We start from the raw sequence: 20,000 nt of genomic DNA on the forward strand, positions 1-20,000 counted from the left end.
CAGTATTTGAATTTTTCCGATCTTGTGGTACCTTTCTTTGAGTGAGAAATCAAATATGTATTTTGTCCGTTAGTTCATCTATTCATTCTTTTATTACCCAATTTGCAATTCCATCCGAACCGTGTGATTTCCTGATATCAAGGTTTATTATTTGGTCCATTATTTCCCTCTGTGTCACCATTATTTCTTTCATTGGGTGGGGGTCTTTCTATTTTTCATTCCAATTTTGTATAGTTTCCATTGTGAATAAAGATTTAAGATATTTGTTCATAACTTCAACCATTTCTACATCATTTCGTCATTCCCTTGACGCAGTTTCACTATTTCTTGTTTATCTTTTAATTTAACATTCACATACCTGTAGAATAGTTGGGGCTTCTCCTTGCATTTATTTATTATGTCTTTTTCATGGTTTCTTTTTTCTTCCTTGCGTATTATTTTATATTCATTTCTTAGTTTGATGTATATTTGCAACTTACCCGTTTTTTTTTTCATCTGTTCCAAGCTTAGTGTTTTCTATCTTTAGTCTGACTATATTTTTTGTTGTAACAGCACTTAATGTACACCCTTTCCTGCCTCTGCTTTGGTACGTACTTATTTATTCCTTCTTTATAAATTTATTTTAATATATTCCATTTCTTTTCCATCTTTGTTTCTTCATTTAAGAAGTTTTCCTAATCTACATTTTGAAAGAATTTTCTGAGTTTCTCAAAATCCGTTTTGTTGTACATTAATCTTCCTTTTCTGTGTTTCTCATTTCTTCCCAAATCAATTTGTTCTTTTACTTCGAACTCTATTATTATATGGTCACTCTTCCCAATTGGCTTTGACGTAAATACTAAGTTTAGTTTTGACGGTTCTTCATTGTTTCTATACCTGGTATTTCCTTTTACCCATTGAGTCATTGTGTATTCAATAGTCATACCCAGTAACTTATTTCCCCAAAGGCCTTCTCCCTCCTTCCATGTTATCTCTTCCCAACATAATTCTTTAGAGTTAAAGTCGCCCATAATTACTATGTTTCCTCTCAGTAATTCAGTTAATGCGTGCTTTGTGTCTTTCAACCTGATCTTCCGCTCTCTGTCCAAGAATATGTTTTCGAGGGTACATTTATTACTACAATTTTTTTTACTTTTCATGGCACTGTTTTCAATTTTTATCATAATCAATTCAACATTATTTATTCCTTCTGTTATCTTTATCACATTTAAGCCTTTCTTAGTCAAAAACATAACTCCTCCACCCTGTTTCTGCTTTCTATTTTTCATCCAATGGTTGTATAAACCTTGTCCCACAGTATTAGGTGGTATTGGACCTTTTAATTTCATCTCCATAATTCCCATTATGTCCGGTTTCTCTTCTGCCAGATAGTCGTTTAATTCGTTTAGTACTGAAATCATGCCACGTATGCTGGTATATGTTATTTATGTTTTTCCATTCTCCTTTTTGTTTATTACGTTTCCTCATATATATATATGTATATATATATATATATATATACATATATATATATATATATATATATATATATATATATGTGTGTGTGTGTGTGTTTGTGTGTGTGTTTGTGTGTGTGTGTGTGTGTGTGGTGTGTGTGTGTGTGTGTGTGTGTGGTGTGTGTGTGTGTGTGTGTGTGTGTGTGTGTGTGTGTGTGTGTGTGTGTGTGTGTGTGTGTGTGTGTGTGTGTGTGTGTGTGTGTGTGTGTGTGTGTGTGTGTGTGTGTGTGTGTGTGTGTAATTTTCTCAGCCTTAGGTGTAGTACTCACAAAAAGAAAAAAATCGTTCTTTAGGGTCTGTGTCCTTCTCTCTCTCTCTCTCTCTCTCTCTCTCTCTCTCTCTCTCTCTGTTTTGCTTCATTTCGTAATGTCTTTTCTATCTCTTTTCCATCATCGCTCATTTATTTTTTATCCATCCTTTTTTGTAATTTTCACTTTTTCTCAACTTTGTTTTTGTTAATAGTACTTCCTTTGCTATCATTTGAGACCTTAGTTTGATTTTTAGGGGTCTATTTTTTTTTTTCTATTGTCCCACTCTATACATTTCTATTTCTTTTTCCATTGGTTGTCCCTCCTCTTGTATCTCTCAGATTTTCTTTTGCAATTTCTTTTTCCTCTTTTTCTCTTTGGTATCCAGTTACATCATGTTTTTCTTTAATACCATAAACTACTATGATCTTTTTTTTTTATCCACTTTGTCTCTGACCTAATTATCTTTTTCTTTAACTACTTTATCTATTTATTTATTTATTTTTTATTATTGTTTTTTTTTTTTTTACATTTTCTTCCAACTATTGCTGTACTATTTCTTTAAAAGTTATTTCATATTTTCTTGTTCCACTTTCAATTGATTTTTATATTTCTTGGAGATCTGTCACATTGTTTTTCCAACTTTCCCGGTTCACCGCTTGTATTTGTTCTTTTCTTTTTTGAATGCCTCGTTTTTGTATGTATCTTCATTTTTCATTCTTTATTTTTCACTTTTGTCTATGTTTAAATCCTTTTTAGATCATTAAGCTCTGTTAGTTTCGGAATTCAGTTTTTTCCAGTTCGTTCACCTCCCTGTACGTCCTGTATTCAACTTTCAGTTCTATAATTTTAATTTTCAATTCTTTAATCTCCTGATTTCTTAGGATATTTTTAATCCTTGATCCTCTTTCCAATTCTAAACCTCCACCTAGTATTCCACTTTCTTTTATAAAACCTGATAGAACTTTATTTCTAAACCTTTGAGATGATTTCGGGGCTTTCATATTACCATACTTTTTAGGTTTGACCCCCAAACGTGATTCCACCCTGCTTACATCCATCTTCTCTTCATTGGTTCATTATATTTTTGTTTTTATCTTCATCATTCTCCATTTTGGCTGTATGGTATTGTGCAAAGTAGCATGCAAGTGATAATTTAGGGTCTATATGGGGCGCCCCTACGAACCAGAGCCACACATAATTTTCTCTGTGATAGAGGAAGACTCTATTCATAGAGAAATTATGACACTTGTATTATACTGCGACTGTCCCTCGTTATGCTGTCCCCCTACCCTTTTTTACTGTCTTGTACCATATCTGAATATTCATTTCCTTTTTTGGCCTACTCTGTGGTGGGGGCGAAAGAATGCTGCCACCAAGTCTTCCCATTTGAGTCATACGAGGCGAAAAAAAAAACGTGACGGAGAAAGGATTAGGAATCCTGCTACCTGTAGCCCCAAAAGGGAACATTCCTAAAAAATGTAAAGACATAAGAGGGGCTAGGAGTTTTCCAACCAGTATCCTAAGGTTTGGGTCTTTTAATGTGCGTGAATGTGGTACACATGAGAGTAAAAAGGAAGAGATAGGCAGTATGCTTGTGAGAAGAAAGATGGATGTATTGGCATTGAGTGAAACTAAGTTAAAAGGAAGGGGAGAGTGTGAGTTTATGATTGTAGCTGGGAGGCTCTCAGGAGTGAAGAGAGGACGAGGGAGAGAAGGGGTGGCTATACTAGTAAGTGAACAGATAGATAAACGTGTAGTTGAGTGGAAGGAGGTTTCTTCAAGGTTAATGTGAATGAAGGTGAAGCTGGGAATGGAGATGTGGGTTTTTGTATGTACGTATGGGCCTGGTATTGAGAAGAGAGTAGAGGAAAGGGAGGCGTTTTGGATGGATTTCAATGAGTGCATAGAGGGAATAGGGGGAAATGTCAATGTAATGGTGTTGGGAGACCTTAATGCTAGGGTAGGAAATGAACCAATAGACGGAATGATTGGGAAGCATGGAGTTCCAGAAAAAAATCGTAGTTGAGAGTTGATGGTGGAGATGTGTCTCGAAAGAGAGTTGATAGCAAATACAGTGTTTAGGAAGAAATTCAAGCATAGGTACATATGGGAGAGGGGGATGGAAAGGGTGGTAGATAGAGCGTTAATGGAATATATAGTGGTAACCAGGAGTATAGTAGGAAGTGTTAAGGGTGTACATGTTCTAAGGAGAGAAAGTGGAGGAATATCAGATAATTTTTTGGTGGCAGGTCTGTTGAGAGTGGAGAATAGGTGGGGAAGGGGGAAAAGGGCAGAAAGTAGGGAGGTACTTAGAATGAACTGCTTAAATGAGAAATAAAAGGAGAAGGAGTATAAGAAGAAACTGAAAGAGGAGTGGGGCGGAGTGAAGGATAGAGTAGAATTAAGAGTGGAAATGGAATGGGGATGGTTTAAGGAGGGAGTCATAAGGTGTGCAAAGATTGTGTGTGTGGAACAAGAAGGGCGGGAGGAAATAGAAAGAAAGGTAGTGAGTGGTGGGATGGAGAAGCAATGAAGGGTGTAGAAAAGAAGAAACAGGTATTCATAAATTGGCTACAAATATTACGAGGGAATCATATGAGAGGTACAAAGTAAAAAGAAGAGAAGTAAAGGATAAGATAAAGGAGGCAAAAAAGGAGAGCAGATATGAAATGGGGCAAAAGTATGACAGAAATCTTTGAAAGTAATAAAAAAAATGTTTTGAAAAGAAATTCAGAGAGGAAAATTAGACGAATCTAGCAGAGAAGAAAAGGTAAAAGGTGCAGATGGAGAGATGATAATGGAAGAGAAGGCAGTGAGGGGAGTAATTGGTGAGGAAAAGTATGGGTTTAGGACAGGTAGGGGTTGTGTAGATCAGATTTTTTTGGTAAGACAGATATGTGAGAAAGATATAGGAAAAGGGAAAGATGTATTTTGGGCTTTTATGGATCTGGAAAAGAATTACGACAGGGTAGACAGGAAGGCACTGTGGGAGGTTTTGAAGATATATAGGATAGGAGGAAAGCTGTTAGGAGCAGTCAAGAGTTTTTCCGAGAGAAGTAGAGCTTGTGTTAGGATTAGTAATGGAGAGAGTGAGTGGTTTGAGGTATAGATGGGATTTCGTCGGGGATGTGTTATGTCACCTTGGCTGTTCAATATGGATGGGTGCAGTGCGAGAGGTGAATGTAAGGGTAGTGGGTCAGGGATTGGAAAAGGTTAAAGAAAATTGAGAAAAGTGGGAGATAACCCAGTTGTTGTTTACTGACAACACTGCGCTTGTAGCAGGATCAGAGGAGGGATTGAGGAAGTTAGTGACAGAGTTTGGGATAGTGTGTGAAAAAAGGAAGTTGAAGACAAATATGGGTAAAAGTAAGGTGATGAAATGTACAAGGGGAGATAGTGGCAGCAGACTGGAAGTAACCATTAAGGGAGAGCGACTGGAGGAAGTGGATAGTTTTAGATACTTAGGTGCGAGTGTGGCAGGAAAGGGAGGAGTAGGGGTGGTGTTAGAATGTAGATTGAAACAAGTGAGTAAATGCCTTGGTGGATTAAAAAGTGTAATGAGAAATAGACATTTGGGAATAGATGCTAAGAGGATATTGTATGAAGGAGTGATTGTGTCGACAGCACAGTATGGGGCAGAAACACGGAACATAGAAGAGGAAGAGAGGAGTTTGAATGTGTTAGAGATGAAATGCCTGAGAAGTATGATAGAGGTTACTAGGCTAGAGAGACTAAGAAATGAGGAGGTGAGGAGGAAAACAGGGGTGGAAAGGGAGCTGGGAGATAGGGTTGATAAAAGAGTATTGAGATGGTTTGGACACATGGAAAGAATGAGTGAAGAAAGATTAGTAAAAGAGGTGTGGAAGGCAGAGGTAGAAGGAGTAAACATGAGGGGGCGAACTAGGATGAGATGGATGGATGGGGTAAAAGGGGCATTGGGAAAGAAGGGAATGTCTGTTAAAGAAGGACGGGAGAGGACAGAAGATAAGGGTGAATGGAGAATGGTTATATATGGATGATGCTATGCTGCTTGGGGGGGGGAGTGGGGGGGGTATGCATGAGAATTAAATTGACGCAGCCCGAAGGGATTTCTCCCCGTCTTCTTTTCTACATGAGGGGACGGACAGGGGGGGGGGTCACCGATTTAATGAAGCGGCCTTGCTGTGGATGTGCTGTGTCTTGCTACCCTGCTTCTGACCCAGGGCAATGGACAAGATGCAGGGATGACCTGTCATCCAGGAGGTTACAAGATAAGAGGGAGGGAAGAGGTTGGAAGGGAGTGGAGTATGTTGAGGCTAGAATGGATGGGAGTGGTTACCATGTTTTTTTTTTTTTTTTTTTTTTTTTTGCTACCGCCTGTGTAAGGGGAAAGAAAGCCTTTGGTATATGTATGTATGTATGTATGTGTGTGTGTATGTATGTTTGTATGTATGTATGTATGTATGTATGTATGTATGTATGTATGTATGTATGTATGTATGTATGTATGTATGTATGTATGTATGTATATATGTATATATGTATGTATGTATGTATGTATGTATCACTAATGTGAAATTACTCTATTTTATCATTTCGGCCACTCGATAAACACATTTCCCTATCCCGTATATAAATATAAAGCTAGATGTTTCCTTCGAATTTATCAAAAAAGCGCTGCACATCAGACCTCATTTCTAGCCATCCGTTCCGTCCTTTTGTGTTTGTGTGCGTGTGTATGTGTGTGTGTGTATTCATATATATACATATAAAGACAAACATACATATAATTTTTTTATCAACCACAATGTACTTTTATTCTAAGCCATCTAGGCGCATGCAGAAATTGAAACGTGGTACGCCCAAGGACTCGAACTCATGCGGCGAGAAGGTTACAAGTGCCGTATTGACTATTAGACCAATAGTCAATACGGCACTGGTAACGTTCTCACCGCATGAGATTCGAGTCCTCGGGCGTACCACGTTTCAATTTCTGCATGCGCCTAGATGGCTTAGAATTAAAGTGCATTATGGTTGATAAAAATGTGTCTCTAATCACTGGAACCCATTCAGTGTTGTACAAATACATACATACATACATATATACATATATATACATATATATATGCATATATATACATATATATATACATATATATATGTATATATATGTATATATATATATATATATATATATATGTGTGTGTGTGTGTGTGTGTGTGTGTGTGTGTGTGTGTGTGTGTGTGTGTGTGTGTGTGTTTGTGTCTGTGTGTGTGTGTGTGTGTGTGTGTGTGTGTGTGTGTTTGTGTGTGTCTGTGTGTGTGTGTGTGTGTGTGTGTGTGTGTGTGTGTGTGTGTGTGTGTGTGTGTGTGTGTGTGTGTGTCTGTGTGTGTGTGTGTGTGTGTGTGTGTGTGTGTGTGTGTGTGTGTGTGTGTGTGTGTGTGTGTGTGTGTTTGTGTGTGTGTGTGTATACAGGGAGGGTGGATTTTGTCAGATACACGCCGAATGGTTGGTACTGTGTTTGTTAGGTCCTGTCGCTTTACTATGTGTATTTAAATTATTTATCAGCTCAGTAGTACTACTATGCTACCTATGAATATTCCTATTGTTACTTACATTGTCATTATTTCACGAAATCCGTACTTTCTACAAATTGGATGTGTGTAATGGCTGCCTGGGAGACCTTTCCCAGGGCGACACGTGTGCTGATATACTGTACAATGATTTCCTTTGTATGCTTATGTATATCCCTGAAGACGAACCCTGGACGGGGCTCGAAACGTCGGCATAAACTCCTGTCTTCGGCGAGTTCAGCTTTTACTTTTTACTAAAATATGGCTACGGGACTCCAGCTATTCTCGAATATGTGTGTATATATGTACACACATATATTCTTACACCCTGGATTAGGTAAGAAAACGTTCCAACCCTCCTCCTCCTCTTCCCATCCTAGTGGATTAGATGCAATTTAACTTATTATATTGTTTAGGGCGCTCCTTGTCTAGACAAAGCCGGCTCTATTGAGATAGAGCACGCTGATTGGTCGCCTTTTTATAAATGAAAAGATCATCAGCCTAGTGGAATTCATTTACCCCGAAGCGATCAACCTATTCCCAGCAAGGCCTTTGGAGGGATTGAGCTTAGTTCTTCACTCTGATGTTTGCGATCTTACCTATACCAATATTCTGTTTATTAGTTTTATGAGGACTTCGTTTTTATTAACATTTTATTGGGTTGTGTTTAAACATGTTTTGTATGATAAGCCAACCTGTTATGTAATTCCCCTTTGTATTTTGTGTGTGTCTTGTTTTCTCTGTTTGAATTTAGAATTAATCTCGTTATTGAATTAATTCTAAACGTTCGTATATTGCTACTCCTTTTTTGTCACTAAACAAGCTAGTAACCTACTTATATTCTATCACGTTGTTCACGGACCTGTGTCCTAAATCCTCCTTAAGACTTGTATCACCTGACAGTCTTTAAAAATGTCTATTTTTTTGTTGCTGAGGTTGGGATCGAGGAAAGAATCAATCAAATAGAATTCCCTAGACCTATCTTCCTCTGATGATTTGTAATAATAACCTTTCCAAACTGTAACAAGTGGGTACTTATGTCGGGGTCTGTGTACCTCATTTAACACGCCTGAGTATGTTGGTATATGTATACTTTACACATAGGTATTGAAAAGGGCGACACAATTGTTTACTAATAATATAGTTACACCTTGGCTTAAAATTGTTTACTGCACATCGACACGTATTCATATCTGTAGTAATTATTCTATTAGTAAAGGTTCATACTGGCCAAGTTAAGGATCAGAACGCGGCTTTTCTTTTCATTAAGCTTACCAGACAGCCCCAAGAATCGTGTTCTCGAATACGCGTGATCAGGATAAATTTGGTACACTAGTTCCCATCTTGCAAGTTCATTGACGCTAGTCATACCAAACTTCTCCAGAGACAAAATACAAACCCTTGCTTTGATCATTCTTTTTAATAATCCACAATAGTATTAAAAGAGAAACTATAAATTCTAAGGAAAAAGTACAAAACAATCACCTCCCTTATGTAAGTCTCTGGGGCTTCATCCTATCATACCGTATATTGCCCTTCTAGCTTAAATAACTTGCATTTCCGGGATTGTTTTTCTCATATCATAACTATTTTGGTCGGGCCAAGTAAAACACAAAATGCCAGCTGCTGTTTTGCTTACGTCTGCAATTAAATTCATCCTTAAGGGTTTCTTATACGCTAGGATGTCAGACTAGGAATGTCTAGTGTCCATTACCTGATAAAAGAATTACTTCACGCCAAAAATATTGGTTTTAAAATTATTCCTTATCTAGTCCCCTTTGTTGGCGTAGATAAGACCGGTTGGTTCAAATTGATAGTTTCAGTCGCCATTTATGTAACCTCCATAATACGGGCATATGGTGAAGGGGTAACTTTCTCTATTAAAACTTAATGAGCATGGCATCCTTTGACGTAAAGGAGTTTTGAAAAATCTCTCTCCTGAAACACTAAAAATTAAGAAGACCTAGAAAGACAACTACAAGTTCATTACCACATCTTTTGATATCATAAACCTTCAGGGCATAGCAAGAGAACGTCTTAAAGACATAGTAATTGAAGAACTAGTGAAACAAATCCACTCAGACTAAGCTATTGAGTTCCATTTCAATGAAATCAACAAACGACGAGTTATAATTGACAGACGATGAGGTAGACTCATCGTAGAAGAGATAGTCAAGGAGACTAGTAACCTCACCGTTCCTAACGTAGAAATGACACCTGGCGAGTGGTCACCAGAGAGGTTAGAGCTAAAGAAAATGAAGTAAGAGTTAGAAATAAGAAAGTTAGAGCAGAAAAGACCTTTAGAGTAAGAAACTTAGAACAAGATGAAAAAGAAAGAGAACAAGAAAGACTTAGAATAAAAAGAGTTAGAATAAAACAAACTACAAAGAGAGCAGGACAGACTTTTAGAACCAAAAAGATTAGACATAGCACAACGAAAATTAGAGTTGCGAGAAAAAGAGCAAGGGAAGAAGACAAAGCTAAGACAGATTTGGCCATAGACGGAAAATATGCCTCTTGTTTCTGAATTCAATGAAGCTAATCCTGAGGGTTATTTCAGAATATTTGAAAAAGAAAATGCTTAACTTTTAGACTGGCCGCGTCAGGAGTGGGCATGGTTGATTCAGTCCAAACTCGCAGGTAAGGTCGCCACTATTTTTAACAAGCTGTGTGAGGTAATTGATTATATGTTCATAATGTCCTCTCTTCTAGACGCTTATTCTATAACCCCAGATGGTCACAGAAAAAAATTCATATCTTGCGATAATCCCACAACGATGACACATACTGAGAAAAAGTGGTTTGAAAGTACATGGACTAATACCTATGACAAACTGATCTCATGAAAACAGCCCGTTTGGGGGATTCTTTCTTATGTATACTGAAGTTTCATCCTGCCAGAGACAGACCTAGGAACAAAAATTTACACTTCTCCTCTGTGATGATCCGAAATGCAAAACATCTACAAAGATTGCGTTTCAACTCAAGTCTAAATATCCCCTTCCATAACCTAAACCCGTGGTTATTCGCACTAGCATAAACTCTCCCGAAGATATCTTCAGTTATTTCAAATTCAAGGGAACCGGGTCTAAATGGTGACAATTGTAATCTAACGAAATTTCGTAGTTTTTTTGTTAGTCACCCCTCAACACAAGTTTTATATATATTTAATTCGTATACATTGTGTATACTTTCATTCCAACATTTTCTTTATTTTGTAAGCACATGATATTTCTGTATATACCATGAAAAAATATATGTGTAATCTAAATAAAAAGATTTATATACTAACAGTAAAACTTGAATTTCGTCACCAGTGTTGTACATAGTATCGTCAGCATTTCGAATAAACAGATCAGTCATGGGATTAACTTCAAATATCGCAGCTGTTATAGCTCTTTATTGTAAAAACACAACCAGCCGTCTGCACTGAGCACAGAAGTGCTCATCCCATGCGCGTGTAAGGGAACCATACCGCGGCAAAATAAATTGGTATATTATGACGGGAATATTACCAGCCGCCTGCATTGAACACGAAAGTGTCCATTCCAAGTGTGTTTGGGGGAATCATACCGCGGCGAACTACATGGTGTATTATGATTCCCCTCTTGAAAAACTTCCCATGACTTTCTCTCCCTACCACTATTTCTAGGCTGGCAATAAGTTACTCTGCAACAAGTAATAAGTGGTGACCTTGGAGTGACCCGGACTGCCCTGAACAGCCGCCCCGTACGGCCCTGAACAGCCGCTCTGTAGTACCCTTAACAAGTGCCCGGACTGCGTTGAACAGCCGCCCCTAACTCCCATAAATAAGTGCCCCGGACTGCCCTGAACAGCCGCCCGGACTGCCATGAACAGCCGCCCCGGACTGCCATGAACAGCTGCCACGGATTGCCATGAACAGCCGACCCGGACTGCCTTGAACAGCCGCCCCCGACTGCTCTGACCAGCCGCCCCGGACTGCTCTGAACAGTCTCCCCAGACTGCCCTGACCAACCACCCTGGACTGCCCTGACCAGCCGCCCAGGACTGTCCTGACCAGTTGCCCCGCACCACCACCGTCGCAACCATTGCCTCGGATCGCGTCGAACCTGCATATCTCCTCTCGAAAAACACACTGAAACCCATTAGTCCTCCGGCATTCCCTCAGGACACGCTTGCCACCAAACACAGGGATACGAAAAAGAAAAATATATCGTTCCTCCTACTTCGTCACTAGGAGGAGAGTTTTATAGCCTAACAAATAAGTGCAAACTTAACTCAGTGAACAAATCTAAAATTCAATTTTTTTCCTACTTCTGCCACCACGAAGGGGTTTTAATGAGAATGTATCGTCCCACTGAATTGCAGAAATTAGATACCTGTTCTGAAATACACCAAATAGTAGTTTCAGTTATGGAATTAATTCAATTTAGGGATTTATAAAACACACAAAAGGGTATTACAACATTATTTCTTGCCTGGCATGAAATATGACGTTAACTTTGTAAGTTCCTGTCGTACGTGTCAGATGGTTATAGTTGATTGTGTACATCCTATCCCAAAACTAAAGAAAGGGAATCAGTATCTATTCACGATAATGTGTGCCTGGAAACCGTATCCTGGAGCCTATCCTCTGAATGAGATTGATAATAAAAGTATCATTAAATATTTGCTGCACCTATCTATTTCTGTGGGTATTCCACAAGATATTCAATGCGATAGGGGTATTGACTTCGCTAATGACTTATTTCAACAAATTCTAAATGAACAAGGCATTACTCTTAAATTGTCATTCAACTACCACCCTCAATCACAAGGTTCCCTAGAACAGTTTCATCAAAGTTCAAAACAATGTTAAAGAAATACTCTATGTAATCGAAAAAAAGACTAGGATGAAAGTATTCAGTATCTTTTATTTGCTTTGGGTGAGTTTCCCCAAGAGTTCCTGGGGTATTCCCCTTTTAAAACATTGTATGGGACTAATGATTCACAGAATACCCTAAGCATCCCAAATTAAATGTAACTCAGTAATTAGAAAATCTAAAAGTCAAAATGTCAGATGTAAGGAAAGTAGCTCTAGCTAACCTCCAGAACAGTTTGAGTAAATTGAAGATAACACATAGAAATTTTGTTCCAGGAGACAAAGATTTGTTATTCCTTCCAATTCTAGGGAGTCCTTTAAAGAGTAAATATAAGGGTCATTTTGTAGCAACTCAGGAACTTTCTAACTATAATTACGTAATTAGCACCCCAGACTGGTGAAAGGACACCAACTTCATGTTAGCTTAATTAAGCCCTACGTTGATAGACAGTTATAGGAGGACTCCCTTAACAACGAAAAAACTTATGTTTTTAGATTATGATATGGAAAATATTGACACTCCTCCATTTAGTGTTACCCCTTTAAACTCTCAACTCCTTTAAGACCTAGGTGACTATTTTAATAATCTGAATTATCATAAGATGGAAATGATGGATATGGGTTCTGTAAACTTTTTTTACATGGTGTAGAGTTGATACCGGTTGCTGTACCTATCCGTCAACTAACTTGCAGAATCAATCTAAAACATGTACACACACACACACACACACACACACACACACACACACACACACACACACACACACACACACACACACACACACACACACACACACACACACACACACACACACACACACACACACACACACACACACACACACACACACACACACACACACACACACACACACACATATATATATATATATATATATATATATATACATATATATATACAAATATATATGTATATATATATATATGTGTGTGTGTGTGTGTGTGTATATATATATGTATGTATATATATATGTATATATAAATGTATATGTATATATATATATATATATATATGAAGGAAGGAGTTAATTTCATGTAGAATAATTTGGTTAAACCAAATAATTCTCCTTGGGCTTCGCTCTCTTTACTGAGCCTAGAACCTGATGTATCATACTGATTTTGTACTGATTTTAGTAAAATAAATAAAGTCATTGTTTCACATGCATATCCACTACCCCTCGTAGATGATTTGTTAAATGTAGTTGGTTACCCTAATTACATGTCAAAGATTGTCTTTCAAAAAAAGGTTACCAAATTGGGTTGACGAGGCGCACACAGACCACCTCCGTGTTCGTCACCCAGTTTAGTCTCTTCGAATACACAGTAATGCTTTTGGAAAGAAAAATATTCCAGCCACCTTACAATGTGCCATCAATCTTGCCATTCGAGTCTTAGAACAGTTACACTCTTATCTTGATTACCTTATCGTTGTTTCAGATACCTGGGCAGACCATGTAACCAGAATTGATGCTTTGTCCTCCAGGTTGTCTGAAGTGAGATTCTTTATGTTATAAGTTGGCTTATGAAACGAATTTGAATGGAATATCTAAATTAATCAGCACAACAAAGACTAGCGTGCGACTACTTTGGAGTCTTTTGACGCCAAGCCACGCCACCAAGCTCAGACTTGGCGGGAAAATCACAGCCACGCGCTTGGTATGAACGCTTCGTTCTGATATTTAATAATACATTGGACACACAGTATCAATACATAATCAATATACAATAGTAAATATTTAATATTACAAGGAATGTTCAATGATACCATTACATTGCTTGGCTACCACAACTCGGTGACCACACCGAGCAATTAAAAAAACACAATATATACAACACACTACAGTGGAATGACAAAAGTGAGGAAAAGAAATCGGTACATCAGCACACCTATACATAAAAATAATATGCATATATTTACTGAACACAAGGAATATATAAATGTACGTATACAAAAAAATACAGCATATAAATATACACAAGAACAGCATACCAACACATAAAGAAATATAAGAACTGGTGCCATTAAAACATAAAAAAAACAGCACTTGCCGTACGTCTGGGACATGATACTTAATAGCTAAACAATAGTTACACATTATATCTAATAAATGGACACAAACATCACAAAACATCACATAGAATACTATAAAAGACACCATGGATACATCATAAGTAATGCACAAATACAGTTTAGAAGACAAAGGACCCCTTGACCGGAGATTATAATTATGAGGGGTAGATACACAAGGTATAGTTTGTACAGGGGGGCTTGGGGAAGGCTGGGTAAATGCTGGGATAGGCACTCTTGTAACCTTAAGCCAATCCACGCGTAACACTTCGCTCAGTCCCTGTGAAGGATCAAAGACCCTGAACTTATTAGAATGTAACTGTTCAGTCACCAAAAAGGGACCTGCAAATCTACAATTGAGCTTAGATTGGCGGTCAGGCATGCTTTTATACTCAGGATCACCAATGCTGATGTTAACAGGCTTAGCCCGTAGATGCTGGTTTTTCAAGAGCTTGGCTTTGAAGACATCAAGTTGATCTCTTACAGAACTATAAATAGAATGCACTGTGACATTGGATTTCTCTATAGTCCTCAACATTGTAGAGGGGACGAATAGGACGATCAAGCACATCTAAAATCTTCCTATTCGTCCTCTCCACAAGACCATTGGACGCAGGATGGTAAGCAGTCTCGAATGCTTGCGTGATGCCGTAACGCTCACAAATACTCGCAAAAACCTCATCCTAAATTCCAACCCATTGTCACTAAGGAGTACTGAAGGAGTAGTGTATGGACAAAAAAACATGAGGAACTAGAGCATGGGCTACTACTGAAGTTGACTTGCTATGTAAGGGAGCCAATATTACAAAACGACTAAAGTGGTCCACACACACGAAGACATACAAAGAACTTTCAGTACTGCGAGACAGTTGAAAAGGTTTACAGCCATAGTCTGAAAAGGGCAAAAAGGAGTAGGGTACTCTAAGATGGGAGCAGTGTGTGCAGAACCTTTGTGTTGGGCACAAGAGCTACACTGGGCTACGTAAGAGGTAATGTCTATTCGCATTTCTGACCAATGATACTTCTTTCGTGCCATAGTCACAGTTTTGTCACGACATGGGTGACCAGCCTGAGGAGCATCATGAGCGAGGGACAAAACAACAGGAACTAGTGAGTCAGGGATCAGTTGTGCCACATCATACTTAAGGACTTCCACATTACAAATGAGAACCTTGTCCTACGAGAAAAATTAGGACAGGGGAACAGGTAAATCTGGTATGGTGGCATCATTACCAGAATCCAAAACACAAATAACAACAGGCCAAACAGGGTCCTCACGCTGAGCTTAGGCTAGATCCTTCAGAGAGAAGTTGTCAATTACTGTAATAGCAGCAACAAGGATATTACGTGAAAGTGTATCAGCAACACGTCCTGGAATATGCTTAAGGGTTGGATTAAATTCCTCAATCGTGAGAAACCATCTGGCTAAGCGGCCGGAGAGGTTTCTTCCCTGGAAAAGCCGAGTGACAGCAGTGTGGTCCGTGTAGACTGTAACAGGATTAAAAGAAATTATATCACGAAAATGCTGTAAAGCCCACACCGCTGCGAGGGCCTCCAAATGAGTAACAGAGTAACGATACTCAGGCTTGTTAAGAATGCGACTAGCATATGCAAGAACATGGGATCTATATCCGTCTACTTGCTGCTTAGTACAGCTCCACTACCTGTACTAGAAGCATCTGTACAAATAGTAAAGGGAAGACTATAGTCTGAGAATGCCAACACAGGGGCTTCAGTAAGTGCAAGTTTCAAGGAATCAAAACTTTCCTGATGAACATCACGCCATTGTAAGGAAGTGTCCTTCTTGAGGAGACGTATTAGCGGGGAAGCAATTGAACCAAAATTCCTAATGCACGATAGTACCCTGCCAGACCAAGGAAGGAACGTACATGTTCAACTGACTTAGGTGTAGGGAAGTCCCAATCTGCTTTGACCTTATCGTCAGTAGTGTGAATACCATGTTTGTCAACAACATGACCTAAGAATTGGATGCCAGACTTAAGAAAAGTACACTTGGGTAAATTGAGTTTCAATCCAGCATCAGCAAACCGTTGCAAGACCATGGGCAATTTAGTGCAGTGGCTCTCCACACGCTTGGAAACTAAGATTAAATCACTACGGTAAATGCAGCAAAAGAAAAATTAAAAGGTGTATAGAAAAAATCAAGGTCAATAAAACACCAGGGCTTGACGGTTGGCATCTAAGAATCTTAAAGGAAATAAGAAATTATATTGTTGTTCCATTAGAAATTATTTTCAAGAAATTCATGATATCCGATGTCCCAAGAGAATGGAAGCTAGCTAACGTTACTCCCATATTCAAAAAAGGTGACAAAAAGAAACCAAATAACTACAGGTCTATAAGCTTGATTTCAATCGTAGGAAAAATTATGGAAACTATCATCAGAGATGCTATCGAACATCATTTAGAAAGTAACTGTTTGATAAATGATAGCCAGCATGGTTTCAGACGGAAACGTTCTTGCGTGACTATCTTACTCCAATTTTACAACACAGTCATCTCGAATTATGACAAAAGAAACAATACCGATTTAATATATCTAGACTTTGCAAAAGCTTTTGATACCGTCCCCCACGAAAGACTACTTACTGAATTAGCTTTACACGGAATAAGTAGTAGCCTATTAAGTTGGACTAGTAATTGGTTGAATGATCGAAAACAAAGAGTTGTTTTAAATGGAAAAACTCCTGGATGGAAAAATGTTACGAATGGAGTTCCTCAGGGTTCCGTTCTTGGGCCACTTCTATTCATAGTATATATAAATGATATAGACCACGGACTAAAATCTATTGTTTCCAAATTTGCTGATGAAACAAAACTGTGCGGAATGGCAAATGGTCACTTAAACCAATTAGATATTCAAGAAGATTTAGATAAAAAAAGCGTAGACTCAGAGGTGACTTGATACAGATCTTTAATATTCTAAAGGGAATTGATAACATCAAAATTGACAAAATTTTCACATTGAATGAGAATCCGACAAAAAAATAATGGACTTAAACTGTCAGGGAATAGATTTAATTTGGAGCGGGTGGAAATAACTGTACGAACCGTGTAGTTAATGAATGGAATAAGCTTCCTGCATAGGCAGTGCAATGTAATTAATTTCCAATCTTTAAGAATCATTTAGAAAGACACCAAAGGGAGATGATGTAATGACTGTCATTTATTTTATATTATTTGTTTATTTGTTTTGCTATCATTTGTTTTTGTTTATTATTATTTGCTTGATTATCATTTATTTCTAGTTATATGCGAATTTATTATTTACTATTTACCTTTTTGTTTATTATTTATCTATACCTATGCATTTGTTTGATTTATTAATACCTGCTTTATTATAGTTTTTATTTATTTATCTGTCTATTTGTTTATTTATTTATTTATTTATCATTATTAAATATATATATATTTTTTGTATCCGACCTTGATATGGACCAAAAGGTCTCCTGTCGGCATGCTCCGCCTTTGTAGTCCTTTGTCTAATCCTTTGTAATCATCCAGGTAATCAAAAAAGTCCGTTGCCTATTAGACCGTGAAAAATGGAGTTAATCAAGCACTGGCAAGTCAAGAGAGCATTCCGCAACCTCATAGGGCAACGGAATCATTCATAATAGCCATTGGGAGTAGAGAAGGCTGTGACCTTACGAGACATCTTCAGGGGTATCTCCCAAAAACCAGCTTTCAAGTCTAAGGTGGTGAATACCGTATTATCAGTGCTAATGGACTGAAGAAGGTCACTTAATACAGGCAAAGGGTAATGGTCAGGAATAGTGATCTCGTTAACTCGCCTATAATCAATGACAGGACGAAAAGTTCCATCCTTCTTAGGCACCAGGGGTGGTGAGTTCCACTCCGAGTGAGATTCTTGTACAATGCCTTTAAGTAACATGTCGTCAACCAAAAACTGTGCAACAAGCCGACGAGAGTGAGGCAACCTGTAAGAGGGAACGTAAACAGGACGAGCTGGTTGAATATCAATTCTATGAACCCCACGATTTGTAAGTCCTAATGGAACACCAGGTAAAGCCAAAGCTTGACGGTGGGTTACTAACAGTTCAATGAGACGAGGCGCCTCACTAGGAAAATCAATCTCACCTATAAACGTTGCAAATTTGGAGGCCAAGTGAGCCGTATCATTCAATTGTAAAGAATGTGCACAGAAGCTGCAATGATAGGAGGTGAATCCTGGAAAGCATCAACGCCAGCTATTTCAAAGTGACTGCCAGGAGAGAGAATGATAGGAGCACCCGTGACGTTGGTTACCATAGATACGGTAACATGATCCTCGTGAATAGTGGAGAGTACCTTCCAAAGCAAATTGACTAACACGAGCAGAGTCAGGCTGAGATAACACGTCAGACTCAATTGGAACTCGAACTGCACTTGAAGGTCCAATACAATGCTCTCCGACAACAACAGTAGCACAAGAAAGAATAGGAGAGGTAAAGCAAGGAGGTCCCTTCGAAGGCAACTGAACGGCTTAATCATGCACAGGAGGGGAGTTACAAATGAAAACTGGCCTACCTGTTTCAGGAATAACAAAATTACAGAAATTCACTACACGGTGACTAGGAGATATATCAATAACGGCCAAGAGACAATCACACATAAGGGCAAGACCAGATTCAACAACAAAAGTGACATGGAAAACTGTAGCATGTGAAGAAAACCTTAAGGGAATCCGAACAGACCCAGGAATAGGCAAGGGGGAACTTTGTACAGAATTACAAAAAAGGAGATAAAGGGAGACTGTACAAATTTCGGGGAGAATGATAAGCTTTTCTACCTATGAGACAACATTCTGCACCAGTATCTACAGTGACTGAAAGAGGTATATTCTCTGTAAGAAATTGGAAGGTGAGTAACTGAGAAGACTCTGCAGCCACCAAGGAGATGATCTGTGACCTAACATTACTGGTCAAACCTTTGGGTTGTGAAACGAGCGCTTGTGAAAATGGAAGAGATTGTCTAAGCTGAGAAGATGTCTCAGCTCTAAGCTGCAAAGTCTTGAAACATTGATCAGTCGAGTGTTTACAATGACCATGAATATGATAGTAGTTAAGCTTATCCTGCGGCTCTACTCTAGAGAGGTCATGCGTCACATTAGAGGAAACATCCGATACATTCTTACAGACAGTGACTGCCTTGACTTGTGTACATGACGCTTAGGGCGAAAACAAAAATCACTCGAATGATCTGACTTGTTACAAATAGGTACATATGAGTACTGGAGGGGTGAATATAGAGAAAGGGGAGCTGCGAGTAAGCACTGAAGACTGTGGGGATGGAGGAGGAGAACTAGGAACATTAGCTTGTTTCTGGGTATTGCTAATACACAAGGGCCCAAAAGACACTTTCCTAAGTTTACATGAAAGCATTGTTGCAAAAGACAGTAGGGGCTAAGCTGTCCTATAGCTGAGAGAAGAGGCAGCTCTCCTCTCAAAAGGTGCTAAGGAAATGATGTATACAAGAAACTCCAAGATATAGTGCCATGATCAATCCACTCTGAATGGGAGAGAAAACCTAAGACTTCAACTACAATTTTGCTGGCCTGGGCCAGAGCAGGCCTATTGTCAAGAGTGCCCTGGGCCAGAGCAGGCCTATTGTCAAGAGAGCACAATTTGGTTGTAAGAACATCAGCCAGATTAAAACACCATTTAGAGGAATTGCCTATAGGGGTATCAGGAATTCTTTAAGGAAATTAGACTTAAAGATATCTTAATTGTAATCTAAAGTCTTGGGGTC

The sequence above is a fragment of the Oratosquilla oratoria genome, chromosome 22 (assembly GCF_046742065.1).
Source record: "Oratosquilla oratoria isolate Oo_2021 chromosome 22, ASM4674206v1, whole genome shotgun sequence".
In the NCBI taxonomy this organism is placed as follows: domain Eukaryota; kingdom Metazoa; phylum Arthropoda; class Malacostraca; order Stomatopoda; family Squillidae; genus Oratosquilla; species Oratosquilla oratoria.